At 42.9% G+C, this 25,029-nt stretch overlaps 1 protein-coding gene and 2 pseudogenes across 4 annotated transcripts in view; all 3 read right to left on the reverse strand.

Moving 5' to 3' along the window:
• LOC112811876 (proliferating cell nuclear antigen-like) overlaps positions 1–21,086 on the reverse strand; it is a 21,829-nt pseudogene extending 743 nt beyond the window's left edge.
• Positions 1–25,029, reverse strand: part of ZBTB8A (zinc finger and BTB domain containing 8A) — a 90,808-nt gene that overhangs the window by 56,471 nt on the left and 9,308 nt on the right. For 3 of the 4 annotated variants that reach the window (XM_025856924.2, XM_073902990.1, XM_073902987.1), the window contains exon 1: positions 148–500. The gene's annotated coding sequence lies outside the window, so the exon portion shown is untranslated. Of the gene's footprint in view, positions 1–147; positions 501–16,490; positions 16,588–25,029 lie in introns of those variants that run through there. The other variant, XM_073902988.1, reaches the window with a different exon arrangement.
• On the reverse strand, positions 8,012–8,127 carry LOC112812436 (U2 spliceosomal RNA; annotated as a pseudogene).

Here is a 25,029-nt window from a genome sequence, read left to right on the forward strand (position 1 = left end):
GGGACGTCTGGGGGCGCCGCGTCCGGGCCGCATCCCGCCGCCGCCGCCGCCCGCCGCCAGCCCTCCGCCCGCAGCGAGGCTCGCGGCCCGTCCCGGCAGCCCCGACGCCCCGCCCGCCCTCCGCCCGCGCCGCGCGCAGCCACTTACCGCGGGCCGCGGCGCACCGGCGGGTCGCGCGCGCGGGCTCGGGGAGGATTCCTGGTCCTCGGCAGGGGAAATACCCACTTTCGAAGCCGCTCCTTTGCGCCCTAAAACAAGTAGCCCCAACGTGAGAGAAACAAAAGGTATTTGCTGACGTGGGCGTTGGACAGAAACGCCCGAGGGCTGGGGACACAATTAAAGGGGCAACGCACAGATTTCAGGCACCAACCAGCGGCTTCGCCCACTCCCCCTGCCCTTGCCTACACCCCGCTGCACCCTCCAGAGGCTCCGGGGTGCCCAGGTTCCCTGGCAGTTGACCACGGAATCATTATTTAGTCAGGAGCTTAAATTTAAAATTGTACTTTACGTTGGGAAAGGCGCCTCCGCAGGGCAGAAGGGCTGGATTTCTAGGATCTGGGGAATTTGGTTTAGGAAAGAGGGAGGGACTTAGGCGTGCCCACAATTACTGTATAAGTACATGTGACATTATTGTACTTAAGTTTAGCAACGTCAAATGTAAGCGATTTCACAGAATTCTTCCCTTTATTGAAGCACTTGTTTTGGTTGGGGATAACCTTTTCTAAACCTCTACAGGTCACAAGCATTCTATTTGAAGAGGAAAACCCAGAGAGTCTGAGATAAAATAATTCTTGCTTAAGTTCAGAGAAAAATATAAAACTAGTAAAAATAGCAGGTTTTGTGTTTTCGAATAAAAAAATTCATTGTACATCGACTTTCTTTTGACATATTTATGACCCAAAGTGCAAACAGGTTGTATATTTTCTAAAATCTTAAATCACTGAATTTTCCCTGCAACTACAGAAACATGAATTCTATAAATTAGTTTCTAGTTCCTTATGTTGGGTCAGGTACTGAAAAGCACTGTGATGTAACAAAACTGGGGGAAAAATGTCAAAACCTTTCATTTTTTCGATGGCTTCCTCTTCTATGTCATACTCAGTCAAATTGGACAAAGCTCATTGCTTTGGTTCCATCAACAATTAGCTATGCATTTTGAGGATCGGATGTCCTAGGAGAGGGATACAAAATATTCACAACGATCTCTTAATGTCACTTCCTTATTACTGTAAAGGTGTTCTGCTACTTAGCTGCATTCCTTCCCATTCTGAACAGGTAAATGGAAACATGTTTGAAAACCACTAATTATCAGGAGGGTTGGATGTATTCAAGCTACTCTGCAAGCATCCCCATTGAGAATTCTCCCAGAAAGACCTGGGCGTTTATAGCACAAGGTTTTATTTCAGCCTTAGTTAATTAAAACATGCAAAAGAGTTCTACAAACTTGTTCCTCAGGAGAGCACATCAGATTGGTGATAAACACCTTGTTGCAAGGAAGAAGTAATAGGAGTTTTTCCTCCTCACCTTCCCCCTCCTAGCTTCTGAAACTCACTTACATATTTGGAGAATGCCTAACCTTGTGATTAATCGGTGGCAGGTAGAATCTGCCTTCTAACAGAATCTGGAAATGCCAGTGACTTGCTTTCCCAGAATCCCCACAGCTAGGACAGTGCCCATGCTCCACACTTTGATAATCAGATGCACACACCAGGGACTTTGAAAAGGGAGCTATGAGACCAAGAAGGAGGAACCTCAAAGAAACTTTTCTTGCAGTGGTGACAGCCACAGCAAGATCGTATCTCCAGGCGCCATCGTGGGAGGGCTGTTCGTGGTAGCAGCATCCACTGTCCACGGCTAAGGCTATCGGTGGTGGCAGCTACCACATCTCTGCTGGGAGCCCTGTCGGTATCCTCACCAGGCCAGCTCTGTGCTCTGACTTGGCTGTTGTCTCTGCCTGCTTAGCAGAGGCTCCAACCCCTGTGCTCTCCTCTTTCTGGGATTCTGTGAACTTTTCATCCATCTATTTCTGCTTAAATCAGCCATGGCCAGTCTGTGTGCAGCTGAGAACCCTGACCAGTACAAAATGTTAAGAGGGCATCTGGACATATGGTGTGGAGCTTAACAGATAGAATTGTTAGAGATAAAATGTTATCACTGATGTCCTATGGAGGGGAATTAGAACCATGGGTATGGATAGAGAATACAAAGTGAGAAGAGAAGGCTTAGAACCGAGCTGCTGCCACTTCATCACCCAGTGTCTGGTTGGAGGAAGGTGAAATTGCCAATGACACCGAGAAGCAACTAGAGAGGAAGGAAGTGGCCTGGGATGCCACCTAGGGTGGTGTCAGAGAAAGTAGGAGAAGAGTGACTCTAAAAGGAAGAATTGGACAATAGTGTTAAATACTTCTCTTGACAGGCTAAGAGAAAGTGTCTATTAGATTTAACAACTCGGAGATCATTGACTTCAGAAGACTTAACCTTGAAAGAAAGGAGCAAAATCCAGATTAGAGGAATAAGTAGGGGATAAAGAAACAGAGGTAATGAGAAGAAACAACTTTTTTTTTTTTTTTTAAGATTTAACTCATTCATTTGAGAGAGAGAGAGCAAGCACAAAGGGCAGAGGGAGAGAGAGAAGCGGACTCCCTTCTGAGCCGGGAGCCTGACTCATGGCCAGGACCCTGAGATCATGACCTGAGCCAAAGGCAGATGCCTAACCAACTAAGCCATCCAGGCACCCCGAGAAGAAACAACTCTTTAGAGAGATTTGGGTATAAAGGGGATGTTCCAGTTCCAACCCAAACTTAATGGCATAAAACGAAGCTATATTATTATGTTAAGGGATTCCATGGATCAAGAACTGAACAAGTCACAGCAGGGATGGCTTGTCTCTGTTTCACAATGTCTGGAGTTTCAGCTGGGAAGACCCAGATGGCTCGGAGTGACTTGAACTCCTGGGAACTGGAATCATCTGGAGGTTTCTTCACTCACAGGTCTGGCACCAAGACTGGGATCCCTTGAAAACTGACTCAGCTGTGACTGTTACCTGGAACACCTACGCGTAGCCTCTCAGTGTGCCTTGGGCCACTTGCAGCATAGTGGCTGGGTTCTGAGAGGGAGGGTCCTCACAAGAGAGCATACCAAGAGGGGGTATCCAAGAGAACTAGGAAGAAGCTGTGTGATCTTTTATACCTATCAACAGAACTTACACGGTGCCTCACTTGCCATATCCCATTGGGAAAAGTAGTCACAACCTACCAAGATTCAAGCAGAAGGGGACATAGCTGCTATCTCTTAATGGGAAGAATGTCAGAGAATTTGGGGACATGTCTCAAAACTACTACGGGCAAAGAAAGAGGGTATTAGCTAGAAGGGGATATGGGTAAAGACTTAAAAATAGGGGTGCCTGGGTGGCTCAGTCAGTTAAGTGACTGCCTCCAGCTCAGGGTCCTGGGATCGAGCCCCACATCTGGCTGTCCGTTCAGCGGTGAGTCTGCTTCTCCCTCTCCAGAGCTCTGTGATCTCTCTCACTTTCACTCTCTCTCAAATAAATAAATAAAATCTTTTAAAAGAAAAAGACTTAAAATAAATGCTGAAGGAAAGCATGAAGATAAAAGGGAAAGATTAAATATATAGGAGGAATAATTAAGTGGCTGAATTTCTGCAATTGAGTGAGAAGGAGATCAAAATCTCAAACAGAGGAACAGTGCCTAGAAAGGAAAAGTGAAAACTCCACTCTCCCCCTTGGAGTAGAGGGCAAGGAGAAGAACATGGGTAGTGGTGGTTTTTACATGCCTACATATTCTTTGACACTGCTCCCTTCAAGAGGGTGGTCCCAATTCGCCTTTGCATGAGTGTGAGCCGGACTTAGTGAGCGCTTCTAAAGAATGGAATAAAGCAGAAATGATAGTGTGTGATTTCAGAGTGTTGGTGATAAGAGACAACACAGCTTCCTGCTTGTTCTTTCTCTGTCTTGGGTCTGCTGTTCTGGGAGAAGCCAGTATCCTCATGCACCATGTGGAGATGAACTGAAGCTTTCTGCCAACAGCCGTGAGAGTGTGCCACCTTGGAATGGGTCCTCCAGCCCCAGACAAGCTTTCAGCTGACTGCAGTCCCAGCTCACAGCTTGAGTGAAACCTCATGAGAGACCAGACACAGAACCAACCAATGAAGCTGCTTCCAGATTCCTGACCCTCAGAAATCTTGTGAAGTAATTAATATTTGTTCTTTTAAGCCATTAAGTTGTGGGGGCAACTTGTTATGCAGCAACAGATAACTTCTACAAGTTGTGGTACCTGAAAGTGCTACCATAACAAAAAACCTAAAAACATGACTTTGGAACTGAGCCGTGGAAGGTGGAAGGACTCTGAGGGAGTGTTAGTGAAACTTGAGCCTTTCAAAAAATAGTAGAGTCTTGATGGCCTTTGACGAAGCTGCAAGGGAGGGCCTAAAGGAAAATCATAAAAATCGGGCGCCTGGGTGGCTCAGTTGGTTAAGCGACTGCCTTCGGCTCAGGTCATGATCCTGGAGTCCCTGGATCGAGTCCCACATTGGGCTCCCTGCTTGGCAGGGAGTCTGCTTCTCCCTCTGACTCTCCCCCCCCACTCACGTGCTTTCTCTCTCTCTCATTCTCTCTCTCAAATAAATAAATAAAATCTTAAAAAAAAAAGAAAATCATAAAAATCTTACTGGACACTGAAAGAAAGGGGTCCTTGTTATGTATTGGCAGAAATTTAGCAACACTATTGCCTGCAGTAAGGTGAAAAGTGGAAAATATACCTAATGAATTGGGTGATCTAGCTAAGGAGCTCTCCATGCAGAATGTGGAAGGGGCTGCCTGGTCTCTGTTTGCCACTTGTAGTAAAATCAGAAAAGAGAGAGAGAAGGTAGGGGCGTCTGGGTGGCTCAGTCTCTTAAGCGGCTGCCTTCAGCTCGGGTCATGATCCCAGGGTCCTGGGCTGGAGCCCCACATCGGGCTCCCTGCTCAGTGGAGAGCCTGCTTCTCCCTCTCCCTTTGCCTGCCTCTCTGCCTACTTGGGCTCTCTCTCTCTCTCTCTGTCAAATAAATAAATAAAATCTACCAAAAAAAAAAAAAAAAGAAGAAGAAGAAGAGAGAGAGAGATAAGGTAAAGGAAGGACTATTAGACAAAAGGAAGCCAGAACTTTCTGGTTTTGAAAATCTCCAGCCTGTCCAGGTGGCAAATGATGCTAAAATTAAGAAATAGCTTCTGAGCAAAGATTAAATGCAGGACAATGCCAGGAAAACACAGTCCAAAGGTGAAGTGAAGGGAATAGCTGTAAAATCCTTTGTCAAGACCTAAGAAAGAGGGAAGGTGTTAGTTACCTCAGAGTACTGTTCATTTAGATAAAAAGTCCTCTAAAGATTTAAGGATATGCCATGAATCCTCATTCAAACAGTAGGATTCTAAGAAGCTTAAGGGCAGGGGCTCCTGGGTGGCTCAGTGGGTTAAATGACTGCCTTTGGCTCAGGTAGTGATCTCACGGTCCTGGGATCAAGCCCCACGTCAGGCTCCCTGCTTAGCGGGGAGTCTGCTTCTCCCTCAGCCCCTCCCCCTGCTCGTGCTCTCTCTCTCTTTCTCAAAAAATAAATAAAATTTCAAAGAAAGAAAGAAGCTTAAGGGCATTTATTGTCCCTCAACAGAAGCTCAAGGTTGTAGAAGGGTTTGTCTTGAAGAGCTTTGTGAGGATATCTTTTGTCTAATGGAGTGAACCTCAAGAAGATTCAGAAGAGTCCCATGTTTTTAAAATGTGTTTGGGGGAACACTGCCCAGTTGGACTGAAAGGATCAGAGGCATTACAAAGTGAAAAGATATCTTCTGACCCTCCAAATTCTACTAGTAAAATGCAATCTGTGAAAACTACACAGTTGCAAATTTGGACTATTTTCTATGCAAAAGGAAGGATGACTCAGAGGGCAGAACCAAGAGCCCAGAAGGTAGAACCAAGAGCCATGGATGATTATCTCCAGGCCTTGAGTCCTAATCAAGGAATTTCCAACATTTGTCCAGATGGACTTCAGAATTGCTATGGACCAGTGATTCATTTGTGCCAGCATCTCTATCCTTTTTTTTTATTTTTCATTTTTCATTTGACAGAGAGAGAGACACAGCGAGAGAGGGACTACATACAGGGGGAGTGGGAGAGGGAGAAACAGGGAGCCCGATGTGGGGCTCGATCCCAGGACCCTGGGACCGTGACCTGAGCCGAAGGCAGACGCTTAATGACTGAGCCACCCAGGCGCCCCCATCTCCATCCTTTTTGAACAGGGATGTCTATGGTGATTATCCTATATGTAGCACCATTGCCTTTTGGGTAAATATAAAGCAGATAACTTGTCTCCTTAGTTCATGGGTCTTCAGATCAAGAGGAACTGTCTTCGAGGAGCTGTATTTAAGGAACTACAACCTTGGGAGTTATTGTAAGTTGTGCATTAGCATGATCAGAGACGGAATAATATGGAATTTTAATCCCAAAATACAAACCAGAGATTAATGGTCAGAAAGGAAGGGTGTATATTCTGAATGGTTTATTGGTCATTGATTCATTGAATTAGACTTGGCTGAGAGTGACAGAAAACCTAACATAACAATGGCTTCAACAAGTTATCAGTTTATTTTTCCCCTACATAAAAAACCTGGAGGTAGATGATTCAAGGCTAGTATAGAAGCTCCATTCTATGAAGTCCTCAAGGAAACAGGCCTGTTGCCAACTTTCTGTTCCACCATACCTAGCATGCAGCCCTCATGCTCCTGTTCTAAAATGGACCACCAACTCTACATTCAAAGCAGAAGGATAGAGAAAGGGGGAAGAATGGGTAAAGGGCATGTCCTTATTATCTCTTAAGGAAGATTCCTGGAATCTACCACATCACAATTTTATTTACATCCCATTGCTCAGAACTTAGTCACATGGTCACATCTAGCTGCAAGAGAATCTGGGAAATACAGTCTTTATATGGGGTAATAATATGTATAGTAAAAATTCTCTTACTAAGGAAGAAAGAGAGAAAAGATGTTGAGGTAGAGCTAACAGTCTTCTAGAGTCAGTATTGTTACTTGTAGAGAATAGCATCCACTCTGGGTAGTTTAAACAGAAAGGGCTTTATTAGACAACAGTAGATGGCTTATGAGTATCCAGGTGGGCCAGAGAATCATGCTTAGATGCTGAAAGTTCGGGACAATAGCAGCCATGAGAAATTCCCAGCCACACCACATGGCTATTATTGTAGACCCTCAAATGCTGCCACCGTCTAATACTATGACATTAGGAATAGACATTGAAATCTCTGCCAAGCTGCCCCAGAAAAACCAGTGCCTTCAAACTATGCTTGCAAGAAAAGCTGATGTATCGATAGGCATGACTTTTGTCTCACACTTCTCATTTCCTTCATTCCAGTCTTTTGTGGATGCATCTATTTGAAAAATACCTCTAGGGGAGTCTGGGAAATGTAGTTTTTAGCTTTCCAGCCTATACAGTATAGGAAGACATACAATATGGGGATTGGACACTGTGTTAAATGAGCCAATACACAGTATAGGCTACAGTCCATCATTGTGTGTACTAGTTATCCATACAAACTTCCCATACTTAAATTTCAAAAAACAAAAGTAACAAAATGTTCCCATCTCATATAATTCAACTATCATAGAAAAAAATTCTCTCTCTATGAAAGAGACTACCCAATGACTCATGAAGAACAACATCACTCAGAGAAATAGTCATGTCTTATCAATTATAAGTCATAATATGATATTCTGTAATCAAGAAAGAAAATGTGCATAGCTAATACAGTCCTTGTTTCTAATACTGGTCACAGACAATAGCTGGCATTTATAATTTCCTTCCTCTACTTCCTATGTTAAGTTCCATAATATCTTTTGTCTTTTATGACTTTTTTTTACTTTAAATCCTATTTTATTACATATTAGGATTGCTACCTTCTGGATTCTTTTGATTCATATATGCCTGGCATAGCTTTTTCTTTCCTATTTTCAAATTTTCCATTTCTTTTGGTTTTAAATATACGCTTTGATAAATTGTATTGTTGGATTTTTAAACTGATAAGAACAGATACTAGACTTGATCTTAGCCAAAAGGCCGAGAAGCGATGTATTGTTGGATTTTTAAAAAGTAGTCTGAGAATCTTGGCCTTTTAATTTTGAATTTAATTCAATACATTATTGTATTTACAGTTAAATTAGGATTTACTTCTGTCATGTTATTTTACATTTGCTTCGTATTGTATTCCTTTTATACTATTGTCACTGTTCTCTTTAGTCTGTTGGCTAGATTGAGTTTTCTGTTTTTTTTAATATTTTATTTACTTATTTGAGAGAGAGAGAGCAAGAGAGAGAGAACAAGTGGGGGGAGGAGCAGAGGGAGAAGCAGACTCCCTGCAGAGCAGGGAGCCCGACTCAGGACTCAGTCCTAGGCCCCTGGGATCATGACCTGAGCCAAAGGCAGACGCTTAACCGACTGAGCCACCCAGACATCCTAGATTGAGTTTTCTTTGGCTGATTGAAAAGTTATATATTTGGGGGTGCCAGGGTGGCTCAGTCGATTAAGCTTCTGACTCTTGGTTTTAGCTCAGGTCATGATCTCAGGGTGGTGGGATCGAGCCCCATGTCGGGCTCCATGCTCAGCACAGAGTCTGCTTGAGATTCTTTCTCTCTCCCTCCCCCTTGGCTCCCTAAATAAATAAATAGAATAAATAAAAATTTTTTAAATTAAAAAAATAAAATAAAAGCTATATATTTGTATTTTATTCATGTTGTGGGTTTTTTGTTTAAGGTTTTATTTATTCATTTGAGAGAGAGAGAGAGACAGATAGAGTACAAGCAGGGGGTGAGGCAGGGAGAGGGAGAAGCAGACTCCCTGCTGAGCCAGGAGCCCGACACGGGGCTTGATCCCAGGACCTGGAGATCATGACCTGAGCTGAAAGCAGACGTTTAACCATCCGAGCCACCCAGGTGCCCCACATTGTGGTTGTTCTTAATTTATTACTTATATTCATGGTTTTTTACTCTTATGAACAATTAAATGTATCAATATCTATTTCTTCCCCTTAATAAGAAAGTACTTAAACATACGCTCATGTCTCTTTTTCTCCACCACCATCCAGTATTGATATTATTTGTTATAGATGTGTATTCTCTTTTCATCTTATTTGATACAACCCCTTTTCTTTAAAGACAAAGATAAACTTTACCAAAGTATTTGAACACTCTTTTTTTTTTTTTTTTAAGTAAGCTCTATACCCAATATGGGGCGTGAACTCAGGACCCCAGGATCCAGAGTCACAGGCTCTACCAACTGGGCCAGGCAGGTGTCCCAAAGCATTTGAACACTGTTATTTCTCCAGTCTCTTGGAGCATCTCCTTGATTTGTGTCTCATCTTGATTACTTTCTTCAAGATTGTTCTCAGGGTTTGTGTGGCAAAGCTTCCAAGGCTTTGTGTGCTGGAGAATATTTGTATTATGCTCTAGCATTTGAATGAGAATTTGATGGGATATAAAAAATTCTAGAATCAAAGTTCTCTTCCTTTGATACTTTAAAACATATTGTTCTATCCTTACCTTGCATCCAGTGTTCCTGTTGAGTAGAATGATACCGATTTGCCCTTTCTCTTCCCATAGAATTCCCTTACAATTTTCTCTTTGTCTTTGATATTCTTACATTTTACACTGACAATGTTACATTTTGTTATAATTTGTCTCAGTGTAGATTTTTTCTTAATGCTCTATTTGGCATTTGATGGGTCCTTTTAATCTAAGACCTTTCATCCTTCTTTAATTCTGGGAAGGTTACCTTCACTATTCAAAATATAATTTCTTCCACTCCGTGTGTTTTCACCTGCCTTCTGGAACCCCTAACTTTCCAGATGTTGGCATTTTTATTCCTGTCCTCCATGTCTCTCTACTTCTTTTTGTATCCTTTATCTTTTTGTCCTTTCTTGCTTTTTTATGGGAAATCTCCTCAATATGATCTTGAAATTTACTAATTTTTCTTTAGCCATATCTATTCTTCTATTTATTCTATCTCTATTTTTTCAAGATTTTATTTATTTATTTGACAGAGAGAGACACAACGAGAGAGGGAACACAAGCAGGGGGAGTGGGAGAGGGAGAAGCAGGCTTCCTGCTGAGCAGGGAGCCCGATGTGGGGCTCAATCCCAGGACCCTGGGACCATGACCTGAGCCGAAGGCAGACGCTTAACTGACTGAGCCACCTGGGCGCCCCTATTTATTCTATCTCTTGTGTTCTTTCCATTTTCAATCCTAGCATTCCTTCTTGGTTCTTTTTTATGATTTCTCATTACCTCAGATGTATAATCAAATATAATCTCTTCTCTAAGTATTTTTATAATCCTTATTTTAAATTTCTGATTTTTTTATTTCACTAATTCTTAGATTATATATATGTGATTGTGTGTGCATGTGTGTCTATGTGATCCCGTTTGTTGTTTTTCTCATAATGGTTGTATATTGGCCAGTGAACTCCTGTCCCCTGAAAGTATTGGCTACTCTGTCTACTGATGAAAGTGCTTCTCAGACTGGGGTGAACAACTAGATTGTTTTTGTTCCCAATCTGTTGCAGGCATATTTATTATATAAAACTTCTTAAATTTTTACTTACTTTCACTTTCTACACTTATTATAGACCAGGGACATCAGTCCTTGAGCCACACTTTGACATGCTATCCTAATGCATACTGGGAATGGGTCCTGGTGCAGGGTGGTATGTTGTATTAGCCTTTCCAACTAGTCCCTTCTTTCCCTCTGAGAGGATTATATGTCGCCACCCATTGCTGCGTGATTTTCAATGCCTCTTTGGAGACAGCACAGTTCCCTGCTCCACTGTCTGGTTAGGTTTTGTGACCTGCTTGGACCAACAGAATATGAGCGGTGAGAGCAGGCCAGTTCTGAGCAGGAGCTTAGGAGGCATCACGTGTTTACCTCCTGTGTGTCCCACTCTTGTTCTTCCTCTCTGCTGCATGAATAGTGTGACTCCAATAGGGGCCGCTCCTATTGCCCAGTGTAGGTCCCAAAGTGAGGTGCTTTGAGCCACAGAATCTGACCTGTAATCACCAACATGTAAAGACAGCAAGAAACAGATGTTGGTTGTTGTAAACGAAGGGTTGGCAAACTACAGTCCATGGGCCAAACCCAAACCAGTGGCTGTTTCTGTAAGACCCATTAAGCTAAGAATTTCTTTTTCATTTTTGAGAGGTTGGAAAGTAATCAAAACACACATAGAGGGTCAATTAACTTACACCAAAGGAGCCAAGAGTATACAAGGGAAAGGGCAGTGTCTTCAATAAATGATGCTGGCAGAACTAGACAGCCACATGCAAAAGAATGAAACTGGACCATTATCTTATACCATACACAAACATTAACTCAAAATGGATTAAAGACTTGACTGTAAGACTTGAAACCATAAAACTCCTAGATGAAAATATAGACTATAAGCTCCTTGACATGGCACTTGGCAATGTCTTTTTTGGATTTGGCACCAAAAGTAAAGGTATCAAAAGCAAAAATAAACAAGTGAGACAGCAACAAACCAAAAAGCTTCTGCACAGCAAAGAACATGCTCACAAAAATAAAGGCAACCTTGGGACACCTGGGTGGCTCAGTCAGTTAAGCTTCTGCCTACGGCTCAGGTCATGATCCCATAGTCCTGGGATCCAGCCTCGCATTGGACTCCCTGCTCAGCGGGGACACTGCTTCTCTTTCTCCCTTTGCCGCTCCCCCTGCTTGTGCTCTTCGTCAAATAAATTAATTAAATCTTTAAAAACAAACAAATAGGGCGCCTGGGTGGCTCAGTTGGTTAAGCGACTGCCTTCGGCTCAGGATCGAGTCCCACATCGGGCTCCCTGCTCAGCAGGGAGTCTGCTTCTCCCTCTGACCCTCTTCCCTCTTGTGCTCTCTGTCTCTCATTCTCTCTCTCTCAAATAAATAAAGAAAATCTTTTAAAAAATAAGTAAATAAAAAATAAAAACAAATAAAGGCAACCTACTGAATAGGAGAAAATATTTGCAAATCATATATCTGGTAAGGGATTAATATCCAAAATATGTAAAGAATTCATACAAGCCAATAGCAAAATAAAACAATCTGATTAAAAAATGAGAAGAGGACCTGAATCTACATTTTTCCAAAAAAGACATATAGGTGGCCAAGTACATGAAAAGGTGCTCAACATCACTCATCATCAGGAAAATGCAAATCAAAACCACAATGAGATATCACCTCACACCTGTTAGAGTGGTGGTTATTAGATAAGAAGACATGCTGGTGAGGATGTGGAGGACAGGGAAAGTTTGTGCAGAGTTGCTGCGAAAGCAAACTGGTGCAGCCACTCTGGAAAACAGTAGAATTTTCCTCAAAAAATTAAACATAGACGTACCATATGATCCAGCAATTTTACGTTAGGGTATTTATCCAAAGAAAATAAAAACACTAACTTGAAGAGTTGTAAAAACCCCCATGTTCACTCCAGCATTATCTACAGTAGTCAAGACACAGAAGCAACCTAAGTGTCCATTCATGGATGAATGGATAAAGAAAATGTGGTATGTACACACACACACACACACACACACACACACACACAGGAATATTATTCAGCCATAAAAAAGGAAGTTTTGCCATTTGCAACAATATGGATGGATGCTGAGGACATAATGTTTTTTTGTTTGTTTCTTCTTTGTTTTCCTTTTTTTTAAGATTTTATTTATTTATTTGAGAGTGAGAGAGAGCCCAAGAGGGGGTAGAGTCAGAGGGAGAAGCAGATTCCCTGCTGAGCAGGGAGCCCGACGTGGGACTCAATCCCGGGACTCCGGGATCATGACCTGAGCCGAAGGCAGTCGCTTAACCAACTGAGCCACCCAGGCGCCCGAGGACATAATGTTAAATGAAATAAGTCAGAGAAAGACAAATACTATATGACCTCATCTATATGTGGAATCTAAACAAAACAAAACAAATCCATAGATACAGAGAACAAATTGGTTGCCAGAGGTGGGGGGGGGGTGAGCCCAAATGGGTGAAGGAGGTCAAAGGTTACAAACTTCCAGTTACAAAATAAGTAAGTCATGGGGATGTAGTGTATGTGTGGTGACTATAGTTAATATGTATTGTGTATTTGAAAGTTGCTACGAGAGTAGATCTTAAAAGTTCTCGGGGGCACCTGGGTGGCTCAGTCGGTTAAGCATCTGCCCTCGGCTCAGATCGTGATCCTGGGGTCCTGGGATCGAGCCCCATGTCAGGCTCCCTGCTTGGTGGGGAGCCTGCTTCTCCCTCTCCCTCTGCTGCTCCCCCTCCTTGTGCTCTCCTTCTCTCTGTCAAATAAATAAAATCTTTAAAAATAAATAAATAAAAGTTCTCAGCACAAGGAAAAACATTTGTAACTGTGAGGTGACAGGTATTAACTAGACTTACTGTGGTGATCATTTTGCAATATACAAATATCAAATCATTATGTGGTACACCTGAAACTGATATAATACTATGTTATATGTCAAGTATATTTCAATGAAAACATAATCAAAAGAAGAACAGGATTTAAAAACTATATGAAGTTCAAGTTTTAGTATTCATAAAGTTTTGTCAGAACATGGCCACACTCATTCATTTACATATTGTCTACGGCTTTCTTGCTCTAAGGACAGAGCTGAGCATCTGTAACAGACACCGGATGTCCCACAAAGCCCAAAATATTTACTATCTGGCCCTTTGCAGAAAAAGTTCACCAGCTCTGTTGTAAGGTCGAGAGATTTTGAGGTTGGTTGTTACCTCAGCAAAGATGACTAATGTAGTCAGAATGAGCTTAAGGAGAGAGAGGGGAGGAGCCCCAGAGAAGGGAGTGCCAGGCACCACAAAACTACTCTGGATCATCCCATTTGCTGTCCCTGTGGACCAGCAGCCTTTCTGAGTGTTCACCTTTCAACCCTCGAGAAGCAGCACTGGGATGAGGTAGTCTCTTAGCTTGTTATTCCTTCGCCTTGAGTATTCGCAGGAGAGGTTGGCCACGAGAATGCCTACGTGCTATAGTCAGTTCACCACCATTTGTAATTCCCCAGCAGGACTTGGCACTGTCCCCACATTAGTCTGTCAGTCCGGCTTTTGCTCTCCGCACTGCAGCCTGAATGTGTTGAAAAGATTTTTATTTCTCTGGGCCCTCCTCAAAGTTGTCCATCCTTTGGAATACTTAGTAAATGGATCAGAGTAGTTGCAGAAGGCCGAGGGGAGCATCGGCATTCTCTTAAATGGAAGAGAAAGAGCTAGGATTAGAGCTAGGAATTTTGTGCAACACACAGCCTATCTGCTCTAGGCTATAGACGGTAATGAGCAACCATTACCAATGTTCCATTTCTGGCTGCAGCAACTATAAATTACAGATGCTTCGTTACACCCTCGAATTAGGGGAGGGGTGTTTCAGCAAAAACCTGGCACAGGTATGGAACTGTTATGAATATGAATACCATCTGTGGTGGGTGTCTTGGTCGGGGAGCTAGGTTAAGAATCTCTGGCCTGGAGCCGTAAATGCAAACTACTTAAAGTGACTCACAATACCCTTCACGTTCCTACCATTCTCTCCTGCCTCCTCTGCCCCAGCCTCAGGGAGCTATCACACTTATACTCCCCAGTACGTGATGTGCTTCCTCTTGCCTCTGGACATACTTTCTCCCCTCCATCTGGATTATACTACTCTCCACCTTCATTTGCCTGGAAAACCATGTTCCTTCAAGATTCAGTTCAGACATCACTCCTTCCATGAAGCCTTATAACATCCCATGAGGTAGGTGTTCCTTCTTCTCTGCTTTTGCGTGGCCCTAAACAAACATGTCCATCATAGTTCTTTTTTTTTTTTTAAGATTTTATTTATTTATTTGACAGAATGAGACAGCCCAGGTAGGGGGAGCGGGAGAAAGAGAGGGAGAAGCAGGTTCCCAGCTGAGCAGGGAGCCCGACGCAGGGCTTGATCCCAGGACCCTGGGACCCTGACCTGAGCTAAAGGCAGACGCTTAACCGACTGAGCCACCCAGGCACCCCTCCATTATAGTTCTTATGAAATGTTTTCATAACTTTTCCTTTGTCCATTTCTTTCAACTACTGAGGGAAAGTACTTTATCTTATTTTACTATGATCATCTTCATGTATGGGCCCTATATCATGTACACTGCTGATATCAGTCAGTGTCTGGTCAGGAGACAGAAACTACACCATGAATTTAAACATGGAAACTTTAGTATAATTATTAACTAGTGAAATATATATATATACACACAATTTATTTATTTACTTATTTACTTATATAAAGAGATTTATTATTTGGCTTACATGATTATGAAGGTTAGCAAGTCCAAACCTGCACTTTGGGTCAGAAGGTTCGAGACCCGGGGTGACGGGTCAGTTAAGCATCTGCCTTCGGCTCAGGTCATGATCCCAGGATCCTGGGATAGAGCCCCGCATCAGGCTCTCTGCTCATCCGGGAGCCTGCTTCTCCCTGCCCCTCTGCCCCTCCCCCAGCTCATGTTTGCTCTCTCTCTCTCTCGAATAAATAAATAAAATCTTAAAAAAAAGAAGAAGAAGAAGAAGAAAGTTCAAGACTCACAAAGGCCAACGTTCCAGTTCCAGTCCAAAGGCAGCCTGCTGGTGAAGTCCCTGTTACTCAGAAAGGCCAGTCTTTTTGTTCTTCGACTGAATGGATAAGCCCCACTTACATTATGGGGAGTAATCTGCTTTACCCAAAGTTTGCCAATTTAAATGTTACTCTCATCTGGGGCGCCTGATCTTTTTTTAAAAAAAGATTTTATTTACTTATTTATTTGAGAGAGAGAGAGTGGGGGGAGGGGCAGAGGGAGAGGGAGAGAATCTCAAGAAGACTCCCATTGAGCTTGGAGCCCAACGCAGGGCTCGATCTCATGACCCCGAGATCATGACCTAAGCCGAAATCAAGAGTCGGACACTTAACTGACTGAGCCACCCAGACGCCCCTCAGGAATAAATGAATGTTTTAATCACCAAAAACTGTAACTCAGTAGGAGAACCTTGTGTTGTCTGAGATACTCAAATGAGAAAAACTTTAAAATTTAATAAGGAGGGGTGTGGGGCTTTTCACTGGAAGAAAAGGAGGAAATAGGCTGTAAGGCTCCTGGTGACCAGCGAGATCAGACTAGCAGAGAGCAAAGAGCAGAAGATGGGCCAGATTCCTCTGACGTTTTACTAGCTCTTTAACAAATGTAATTATCTTACCCTCGTCCCAGAAGCAGAAACCTGTACTTTGTGTGCCTATTATCCCAGTGACCATAAATCCATTCCCACGCCACAATTCAAACACATCATCGCAATGAACTATTTTCCAGTTTTTGAATTTATTTTTAGGAGACTATGTACAAAGGAAATAAAAATTAAATCTCACTTTGTTTCATTTAATGTATTGCTTTCCCTAAAATAATATCTTACTTAGGGGCGCCTGGGTGACTCAGTCAGTGAAGTATCCGACTCTCCTTATCAGCTCAGGTCTTGATCTCAGGGTCGAGTTCCACACTGGGCATGGAGCCTACTTAAAAAAAAAAAAACTTACTTAAATTTATTGGTTCATGTGATATTAGGCTAGCGTTTCCATAATTCATTCTGTTTATCTTCCTACTATATTGGCTACAAAATGTTACACAAAGATGATTACATTTTGATTTTTTTTTTTTTTTGAAAGAGCACTCCAGTGAGGGGGTGGGTGGGGGAAGAGGAAGAGAGAGAATCCTAAGCAGGCTCCGCATCCAGTGCAGAGTCCAACTCGGTGCTCAATCTCACGACCTTGAGATCATCACCTGAACCAAAATCAAGAGTTGGACGCCTAACCAAGCACCCCGATTTTATTGGTTTTGTTTAATTACACAAGCAATACATAAATACAGTCTTATAAAAGATTTAAGCAATGCAGAAGTACACTCGGTTAAAGCTTAAAGTCCTTGCTTACCAAGATCACTTGTGCTGGACCCAGATTGTACATTTCCCTAGATTTGCTCAGTGGTCTTTTCTCTCACTGTTATTGAAGGCTTCCCCAAAAGGATTGCCTGGTAGTAAGTACATTCCTCTAGGCTGCAAGGGGGAGGCCTGTCACGTGCCTAAGGCAGAGGTGATATTGCCTTTGTGTTCCACTGGTTTATCCAGGAACGCCTACTGTGGGGGACTACTCCTGGCCCCCCAAGTTGTTCAGAGGCACAACCCATTCTTTCCTTGAGCCTCAGAACCACCTTTGGGGCTTAACTCTTGCTGCTGAGGCCCGATATTACACAAGACTCACTCAGTACCCATGCTTGCAGACTGGCTGGCCAGGTTGGTTCCAGAAACGTGGGGGAGTTGATGCCTTTTGGGGTACACTTTGTCTAGTGAGGTAGAGCAACCAGCAGATAAATTCTGCTCCCTTCCTCCCCACCATGGACAGCTGGGGGATGCAGTAGGTTCATACAGCATTTCTGATGACCTCCCTTGAAACCAAACAATCATTGGTGCTTGCTAGAAAGCTGGGCCAGCTCAGTAATACATCCACATTTTTACTGTCTCCTTTCCCTGCCTTGTTCTCCTTTGCCCCTCATTCCTGCTTCCCCAGAACTGCATTATCCCCAAAAGTGTTACCACATAAGCATTTGCCCCAGGCTTTGCTCTCTGGAGAACCAAGCTAAGACACCAACCCTCTCATCATACTTTCTTCCCCAAAGGTTACCACTGTTAATAGTTTAATATGTATCCTCTATTAAACTATTCACAGAAGTAAGGTTTTTGTTTTGCTTAGTTGTTTTATGTCCAAGATATCATGTTATATTTTTCCCCAAGGCTTGCTTTTAGCAGTATGTTTTGGGTATCTCTCTCTGTTAGTACATACAAAATCAATCTCATTCTTTTTCCAATATTTTATTATAAAAATTTTCTTTTTTTTAAACGAGATGATTCCTTTTTTTTAAAGATTTTATTTCTTTTTTTTTTAAAGATTTTATTTATTTATTTATTTGACAGAAAGAGACACAGTAAGAGAGGGAACACAAGCAGGGGGAGTGGGAGAGGGCGAAGCAGGCTTCCCGCCGAGCAGGGAGCCCGATGTGGGGCTCGATCCCAGGACCCCAGGATCATGACCTGAGCCGAAGGCAGACGCTTAATGACTGTGCCACCCAGGCACCCCAAGATTTTATTTCTTTATTTGACACAGAGAGAGAGCATAAACATGGGGAGTGACAGGCAGAGGGAGAGGGAGAAACAGGCTTCCCTCTGAGTGGGGAGCCTCATGTGGGGCTCTATCCCAGGACCCTGGGATCATGACCTGAGCCAAAGGCAGACACTTAGCCCACTGAGCCACCCAGGCACCCCAATTATAAAAATTTTCAACCCTAAAACAAAGTTGAAAGAACTTTACAGTGAAGGCCAGTGTACTCACCACATAAACCCTACCATTAACATTTTACTAATTTGCTTTGTCTCATATCTGTACATCTATCCATCCCTCTCTTCCTTCACCCGTTCATTTTTTTTTTTTAATTTTATTTATTTATTTATTTGAGAGAGAGCAAGAGCAAATGCGAAGGGGCGGGGGGTGGGGGTCGGGCAGAGAGAGAGGGAGGGGTAAAGAATCTCAAGCCGACTCCGCGCTGAGTGTGAAGTCCAATGTGGGCCTTGATCCCACCACCCTGAGCTCACAACCCAAGCTGAAATCAAGAGTCAGATGCTTAACCGACTGAGCCACCCATGCGCCCCTTGATAGGTTCTAGAGTAAATTGCGAGCATCAATACACTTCCCCCTAAAAAATCACCATACATACAATTAATGAGTTTTACGTTTGTATACATTTTCATTCAAGGTAAAATTTACATACAATGAAATGTACTAATCTTAAGTCTATTTATGCTGAGATTTTAAGACTTCATACATTTGTGTAATCAAAATGTCTATAAAGACATAGAACATCATCATCACCCCAGCAAGTTCCCTCCTGCCCCTTTCCAGCTCAATTGCTGCCCCTGATCTTCCAGAGGCAACCATTCTTCCAATTTTATTCCATCAAAATTTAGTTTTACCTGTTCTAGAATTTCATATAAGTGGAATTATAAAACATGTGCTCTTTTGGGTAAGGGTTATTTCATTTGGCATAATGTTTTTTGAGATTTGCCCTTATTGTTGCATGTGTTAGTAACTGATTCCCTTACATCATTGATTAGTATTCCACTGTATGAATATACAAGAGTTTATATATCTAGTCTCCTATTGATGGACCTTGATCTGTCTCCAGGTTATGGCTATTATGAATAGAGCTGCTATGCACATTTTTGTACAAGTCTTTTTATGCACATAACTTTTTTTTTTCTGTTTGAAATTCAAATAAGTTTTATTTAAATTGAAAAAAATTCTGGTGTGCCTGGGTGGCTCAGTCGGTTGAGCAACCAACTCTTGATTTCAGCTCAGGTCATGATCTCAGGGTCATGAGATCAAGCCCCATGATGGGCTCCATGCTCAGTGGGGAGTCTGCTTGAAGTTCTCTCCCTCTCCCTCTGCCCCTCCCCCTGTTATCTCTCTCAAATAAATAAATAAATCTTAAAAAAATAAATTGAAAAAATTCTTAAAACAGCATTTACAGGGGCACCTGGGTGGCTCAGTCGGTTAAGGATCTGCCTTCAGCTCAGGTCGTGATCCTGGGGTCCCAGGATCAAGCCCCGTCTTGGGATCACTAATCAATGGGGAGCCTGCTTCTCCCTCTCCCTCTGCCCTTCCCCCACCCACTTGTGCGCTCCCTCATGCTCTCTCTCCCACAGATTAATAAATAAAGTTAAAAAACAGCATTTAAAGTCAAAATCCTTTTGCTCTGAAAATCATAAGTATTTTTAGGTAAGGCAGATAACATTTCTAGGTTAACAAGATCAGATTTGACTTTGGACTTTATTCTTTAAACAAACTAAAAAATAGAGGAAAAAATAGGTCATTTACAGAAAATATCTACATATGTACTTAGGGGTACAAATTTGATGACAGAAGAAACTTAAGTACGTGTTGCTATCTCAGAAGCAGTTCTCAAAGAGCTTAATTTTATCATCTTGGATATTAAGAATGCCGAAGATCCCTCTTCATCCTCAATCTTGGAAGCCAACTAGTACTTTAAATGTCCGATATCAGCAAGGTTATACTCTACACCAAGGGGTTCATCGGCAGACATACTGTTACTGTAGGAGAGACTGGAGCGGCTTTTGTAGAAAAGTTCAGGTATCAAAGTGAAAGTTAGCCAAACTGGCTCATTCGTCTCTATCCTAACAGCTTCCTCTTCTTTATCGACATTACTTGTTTGTGACAACTTAATATTTCCATTTCCTAGTACTCCACTTGCAGAAAATTTCACTCCCTCTCTTGCACAGGAAATTACAACAGCATCTGCAATATGACTGAGATGACATATATGTGCAAATTCACCAGAAGGTGTCTTTACTGCATAGCTAGCTATTGACCTGTTCTGGAATTCCAAGTTGTTCCACATCTAAAGCCATTAACTTCATTTCAAGGATGCTTTGGTGGCTCAGTGGGTTAAGCGTCTGCCTTTAGCTCGGGTGTGACCCTGGGGTCATAGGATTGAGCCCCAGGTGGAGCTCCCTGCTCAGCGGGAAGCCTGCTTCTCCCTCTGCCCCTCCCCCTGCTCCTCCCTTCTCTCTCTCTTAAATAAATTAAAAAAAAATTTTTTTAAGCCATTAACTGCATTTCATAATCCGAAACCTTTTCTTGATTTGCAGCTTCAAATACTAGTGCCAGGGTGTCCGCATTATCTTCAGCCCTTAGTGTAAGGAGGTCTTCACTGCACATTTTCGTATTTTGGACATGCTGGTGAGGTTCCTGCCACGGCCAGGCTGCAGTGGCTGCGGTAAGAGCCGAGGCCATGGGAGTGCGCGGGGAGCTGCACCAGGGAGACAGCCGTGGGAACAGTTTACACCGTTGCAGCTTCGGATCCAGCAGGCCTCGTTGATGAGATCCGTAAGCACCTCCAGCACATTCTCTGGGATGGAGCCCTGGACCAGCCGCGCCTGGAACATGGTGGCCCTGTCGCAAGCAAGGACGCGGCCCCAGGAGGTTAGAAGTCATAGCCGGTTTGGGTGTCACAGGCTAAGTAAGAGTGAACAAGCAGAGGCGGGAGCCAACGCCTGAGACCGGGGAAGATCACTGCACATAACCTTTTATTGCTCCTGAGTAAATACCTAAGAATAGAACTGCTGGCTCATTGGGTAGGTGCGTGTTTCGTTTTATAAGAAAATACCACACTATTTTCCGAAGTGGCTGTACCATTATACACTTCCAAAAACAATGTACAAGAGTGCTAATTACTACCCATCCTTGCCGACATTTAGTGGTGTTCATTTTATACACGTTAGACATTGCGGTGGTTGTGTAGTGGCATCCTGTTGTGGTGATCTCCTTGTTTTTAAGAGCTGCGTGCTATTCCAGGGTGTATGTGCACCATAACTTTATCGATCATTCCCCTAACAATGGTCATTACAGTTTCCGATTTTTCCTAGTACAAGCAAGGATGCATGGACATGTATCCACTCATATGTCCAATTTGTAATGTTCAACTTGGCTGGGCTGAACTACACATCCTTTAGAGTGGGCCATAGGGGAGATCTGGAGGGTAGAAGGAAAGCAGACATTTTCTAGTTCATGAACATCACTGGTGATCTGCTGACTTACCTCCTTGGAGGTGAAGCCGCAGCTGGGCCTACAACTTCTCTACCTTCCCCCAGATCCTCCATCAGCTTCTCCAACTCCTGGGCCAAGTGCTTGTGTTTTGCTCTGTGACAAAGGGCCCTGGCTTCTGCAGGACACCGACATCAGCAAGATTGGAAGCAGGGAAAACCGGCATGGGTTCCAGTCCATCCCATGGGGCAAGTGCCAACTCTTGCTGGTGGGTTCAACCTGCTTCTGATCTCCCCATTTACATCCATCTTCCCTTCCCCATTGTTTTCCCACATTCCTGTAAAAGAGATTTCCTAGAATAAGAGGTGCTAGGTCAAAGGGGATGCGTATTTAAAATGCTGACATACTGGGGCGCCTGGGTGGCTCAGTCGTTGGGCGTCTGCCTTCAGCTCAGGTCATGATCCCGGGGTCCTAGGATCGAGCCCCACACGGGGCTCACTGCTCATTGGGGAGCCTTCTTCTCCCTCTCCCTCTGCCCCTCCCCTCAACTCGTGCTCTCTCTCACTTTCTCTTTCTCTCTCTCAAATAAATAAAGAAAATCTTAAAAAAAATAGTGCATAAAGGTGCTCATTTTCCTGCAACTTCAATCAGAACTGGATATTATGAATCATTTTAATTGTTGCCAATCTGGTTAAACAAAATAATAACCATGTATTACGTTGATTTGTATCCCTGCTCACCAGTGAGGCTGAACATCTTTTCATATGCTACTGGGTGTTATATTTATTTCTTCTTCTGTAAACTCCATAGCCTTTGTCCTTTTATTTTTTATTGAGATATTTGGGTTTCCTTTAAGGAGTTCTTTATGTATTTTTGATATTTTTTTTTTAAAGATTTATTTATTTATTTGAGAGAGAAAGAATGAGAGAGAGAGAGTACATGAGACGGGGGAGGGTCAGAGGGAGAAGCAGGCTCCCTTACTGAGCAGGAGCCCGATGTGGGACTCGATCCCAGGACTCCGGGATCATGACCTGAGCCGAAGGCAGTCGCCTAACCAACTGAGCCACCCAGGCGCCCCATGTATTTTTGATATTATACGTTTGCCAAATATATGACTCCAATCTTATCTTTTAACTTTGTTTGTAATATCTTTACAAAGATTTAATTTGATGTAGTGAAACCTATCCATCCTTTTCTTTTATAGTCTTTGGGTTTTATGTTCTTCCTTAGAAAAGATTTTCTCACATCAAGATTATCAAATATTATCCTTTATTTTCCTTTAATCCTTTCATAACTCTGTTCTTTATGTTTAGAATTCCGATCCACCTAGATTTTATTTTAATGTGTAAGATCTAATTTTTTCCCAATAAGTTATCCAATTGTCCCACTGATGTTTGTAAAATAAGTCATTCTTACCTTTTGGGTTTAAAAATCCACTTTTATCAGATATTAAATTTACATATATTCAAGAATCTGTTTCTGGTTGTGATAGTCTCTTCCATTCATCTATAATCCATTGATGTGCTTTTAATGACTGTAGCTTTGTATTATATTTTACAGCATTAATTTAATTTAATTTTGTTTTGTTTTTTTTTAAGATTTTATTTATTTATTTCAGATAGAGAGCACGAGCAGGGGCAAGCAGGCAGAGGGAAAGGGAGCCAGGAGCCAGATGCGGGGCTCGATCCCAGGACCCTGGGATCATGACCTGAGCCGAAGGCAGACGCTTAATGACTGAGCCACCCAGGAACCCCAATCTTTTTTTTTTTAAGATTTTACCTATTTTTTGACAGAGAGAGAGACAGCGAGAGGTGGAACACAAGCAGGGGGAGTGGGAGAGGGAGAAGCAGGCCTCCCGCCGATCAGGGAGCCTGATGCGGGGCTCGATCCCAGGACCCTCGGATCATGACCTGAGCCGAAGGCAGATGCTTAACTGACTGAGCCACCCAGGCGCCCCAAGTTTTTTTTTTTAAGTAATCTCTACACCCAACATGGGGCTCAAACTCATGACCCCAAATCAAGAGTCACATGCTCTTCCAACTGAGCCAGCCAGGCGCCACAACAGCATTCATTTTAAAAGGAATAACCTTTTTATTAAGGCTTAATAAGGTACATTTCCTTTTCTGGCCATTCAGGCACTCATTTTTACACAAAAATTAAAATTTATAATTTCAGCAAAGTAACTTTGTACAAAAGCACCAAGAAAATGTTTACTATTGTCACTACCTTCTGTGCAGTCAGTCGTCTTTGGCTCTCTGCCAGAATTGTGTGTTTTCCTACTAGTCTACAATGGGTCGTGTGGGTTGTTTTTTTTTTTAAGATTTTATTTATTTATTAGAGAGAGTGCCCAGGGGGAGCTGCAGGCAGAGGAAGAGGGAGAAACAGGCTCCCCGCTCAATAGGGAGCCTGATGCCGGGCTTGATCCCAGGACCCAGGGATCATGACCTGAGCCAAAGGCAAATGCTCAACCAGCTGAGCCACCCAGGTGCCTCTACAGTGAATGGGTTTAAGACTAAAGTCCCTTAGCATAGGTTGGATTTTCTAGGAAGCAGATGCTGAGACAGAGTTGGGAATATGAAAGGATTGATGGGGAGTAACACATGTGAAGGAAAGGAAGCAGAAGCTTTGGGAATCTCTGAAGCAGACATTGCTGGGTGGAAGAGTTCCATGTTTTGGCCAGGCTTTTTGAAAGCTGAAGCAGTTGAAGGCACTAACAGTTGGAAGCTGTCAGCAAGTTCTTTCACGAAGGAGGATCTCTGTGGCACATCTCTCCCTGTCTGCCATATCACCTTTCTCAGCTCCATGGTGGCGAGCATGGGTAGGTCTTTTAGTCACTCAACAAACATTGAGTAAGCACCTCCTATACACCAGGCACTGAGCTACATATTTAGTGCTACAGAGATGCCTGGACTATTTTCAGGGAGCTCCTTTGTTCATAAAAAGCTCAGTCCCTACAGAGGTAGTTCACCATCCAGCAGAAGAAAAGCCAGCACTAGTTGTGGGGTATTTTTTAAAGTCATGAAAGTTTGAGGCACCTGGGTGGCTCAGTCAGTTAAGCACCTGCTTTCAGCTCAGGTCATGATCCCAGGGTCCTGGGCTCCTTGCTCAGGGGGGAGCCTACTTCTCCCTCTTCCTCTGCCTACCGTGCCCCTTGCTTGTGCATTCTCTCTCTCTCTTTCTCACTCACTCTCTCTCTGTCAAATAAATAAAATGTTTAAAAAAATAAATTCATGAACTTTTGCTTATCCATAATATAAGATGAAATAGGCTAGATGCAAAATATTCAAAAGCTCTCGAACCTGGCACAAGATCTGGCAAATAGCAGGCATTGTACAAGTACTGTTG

This window comes from Callorhinus ursinus, unplaced genomic scaffold, assembly GCF_003265705.2.
Source record: "Callorhinus ursinus isolate GAN/ISIS: 27379988/994484 unplaced genomic scaffold, GSC_fseal_2.0 scaffold18, whole genome shotgun sequence".
Lineage (NCBI taxonomy): Eukaryota > Metazoa > Chordata > Mammalia > Carnivora > Otariidae > Callorhinus > Callorhinus ursinus.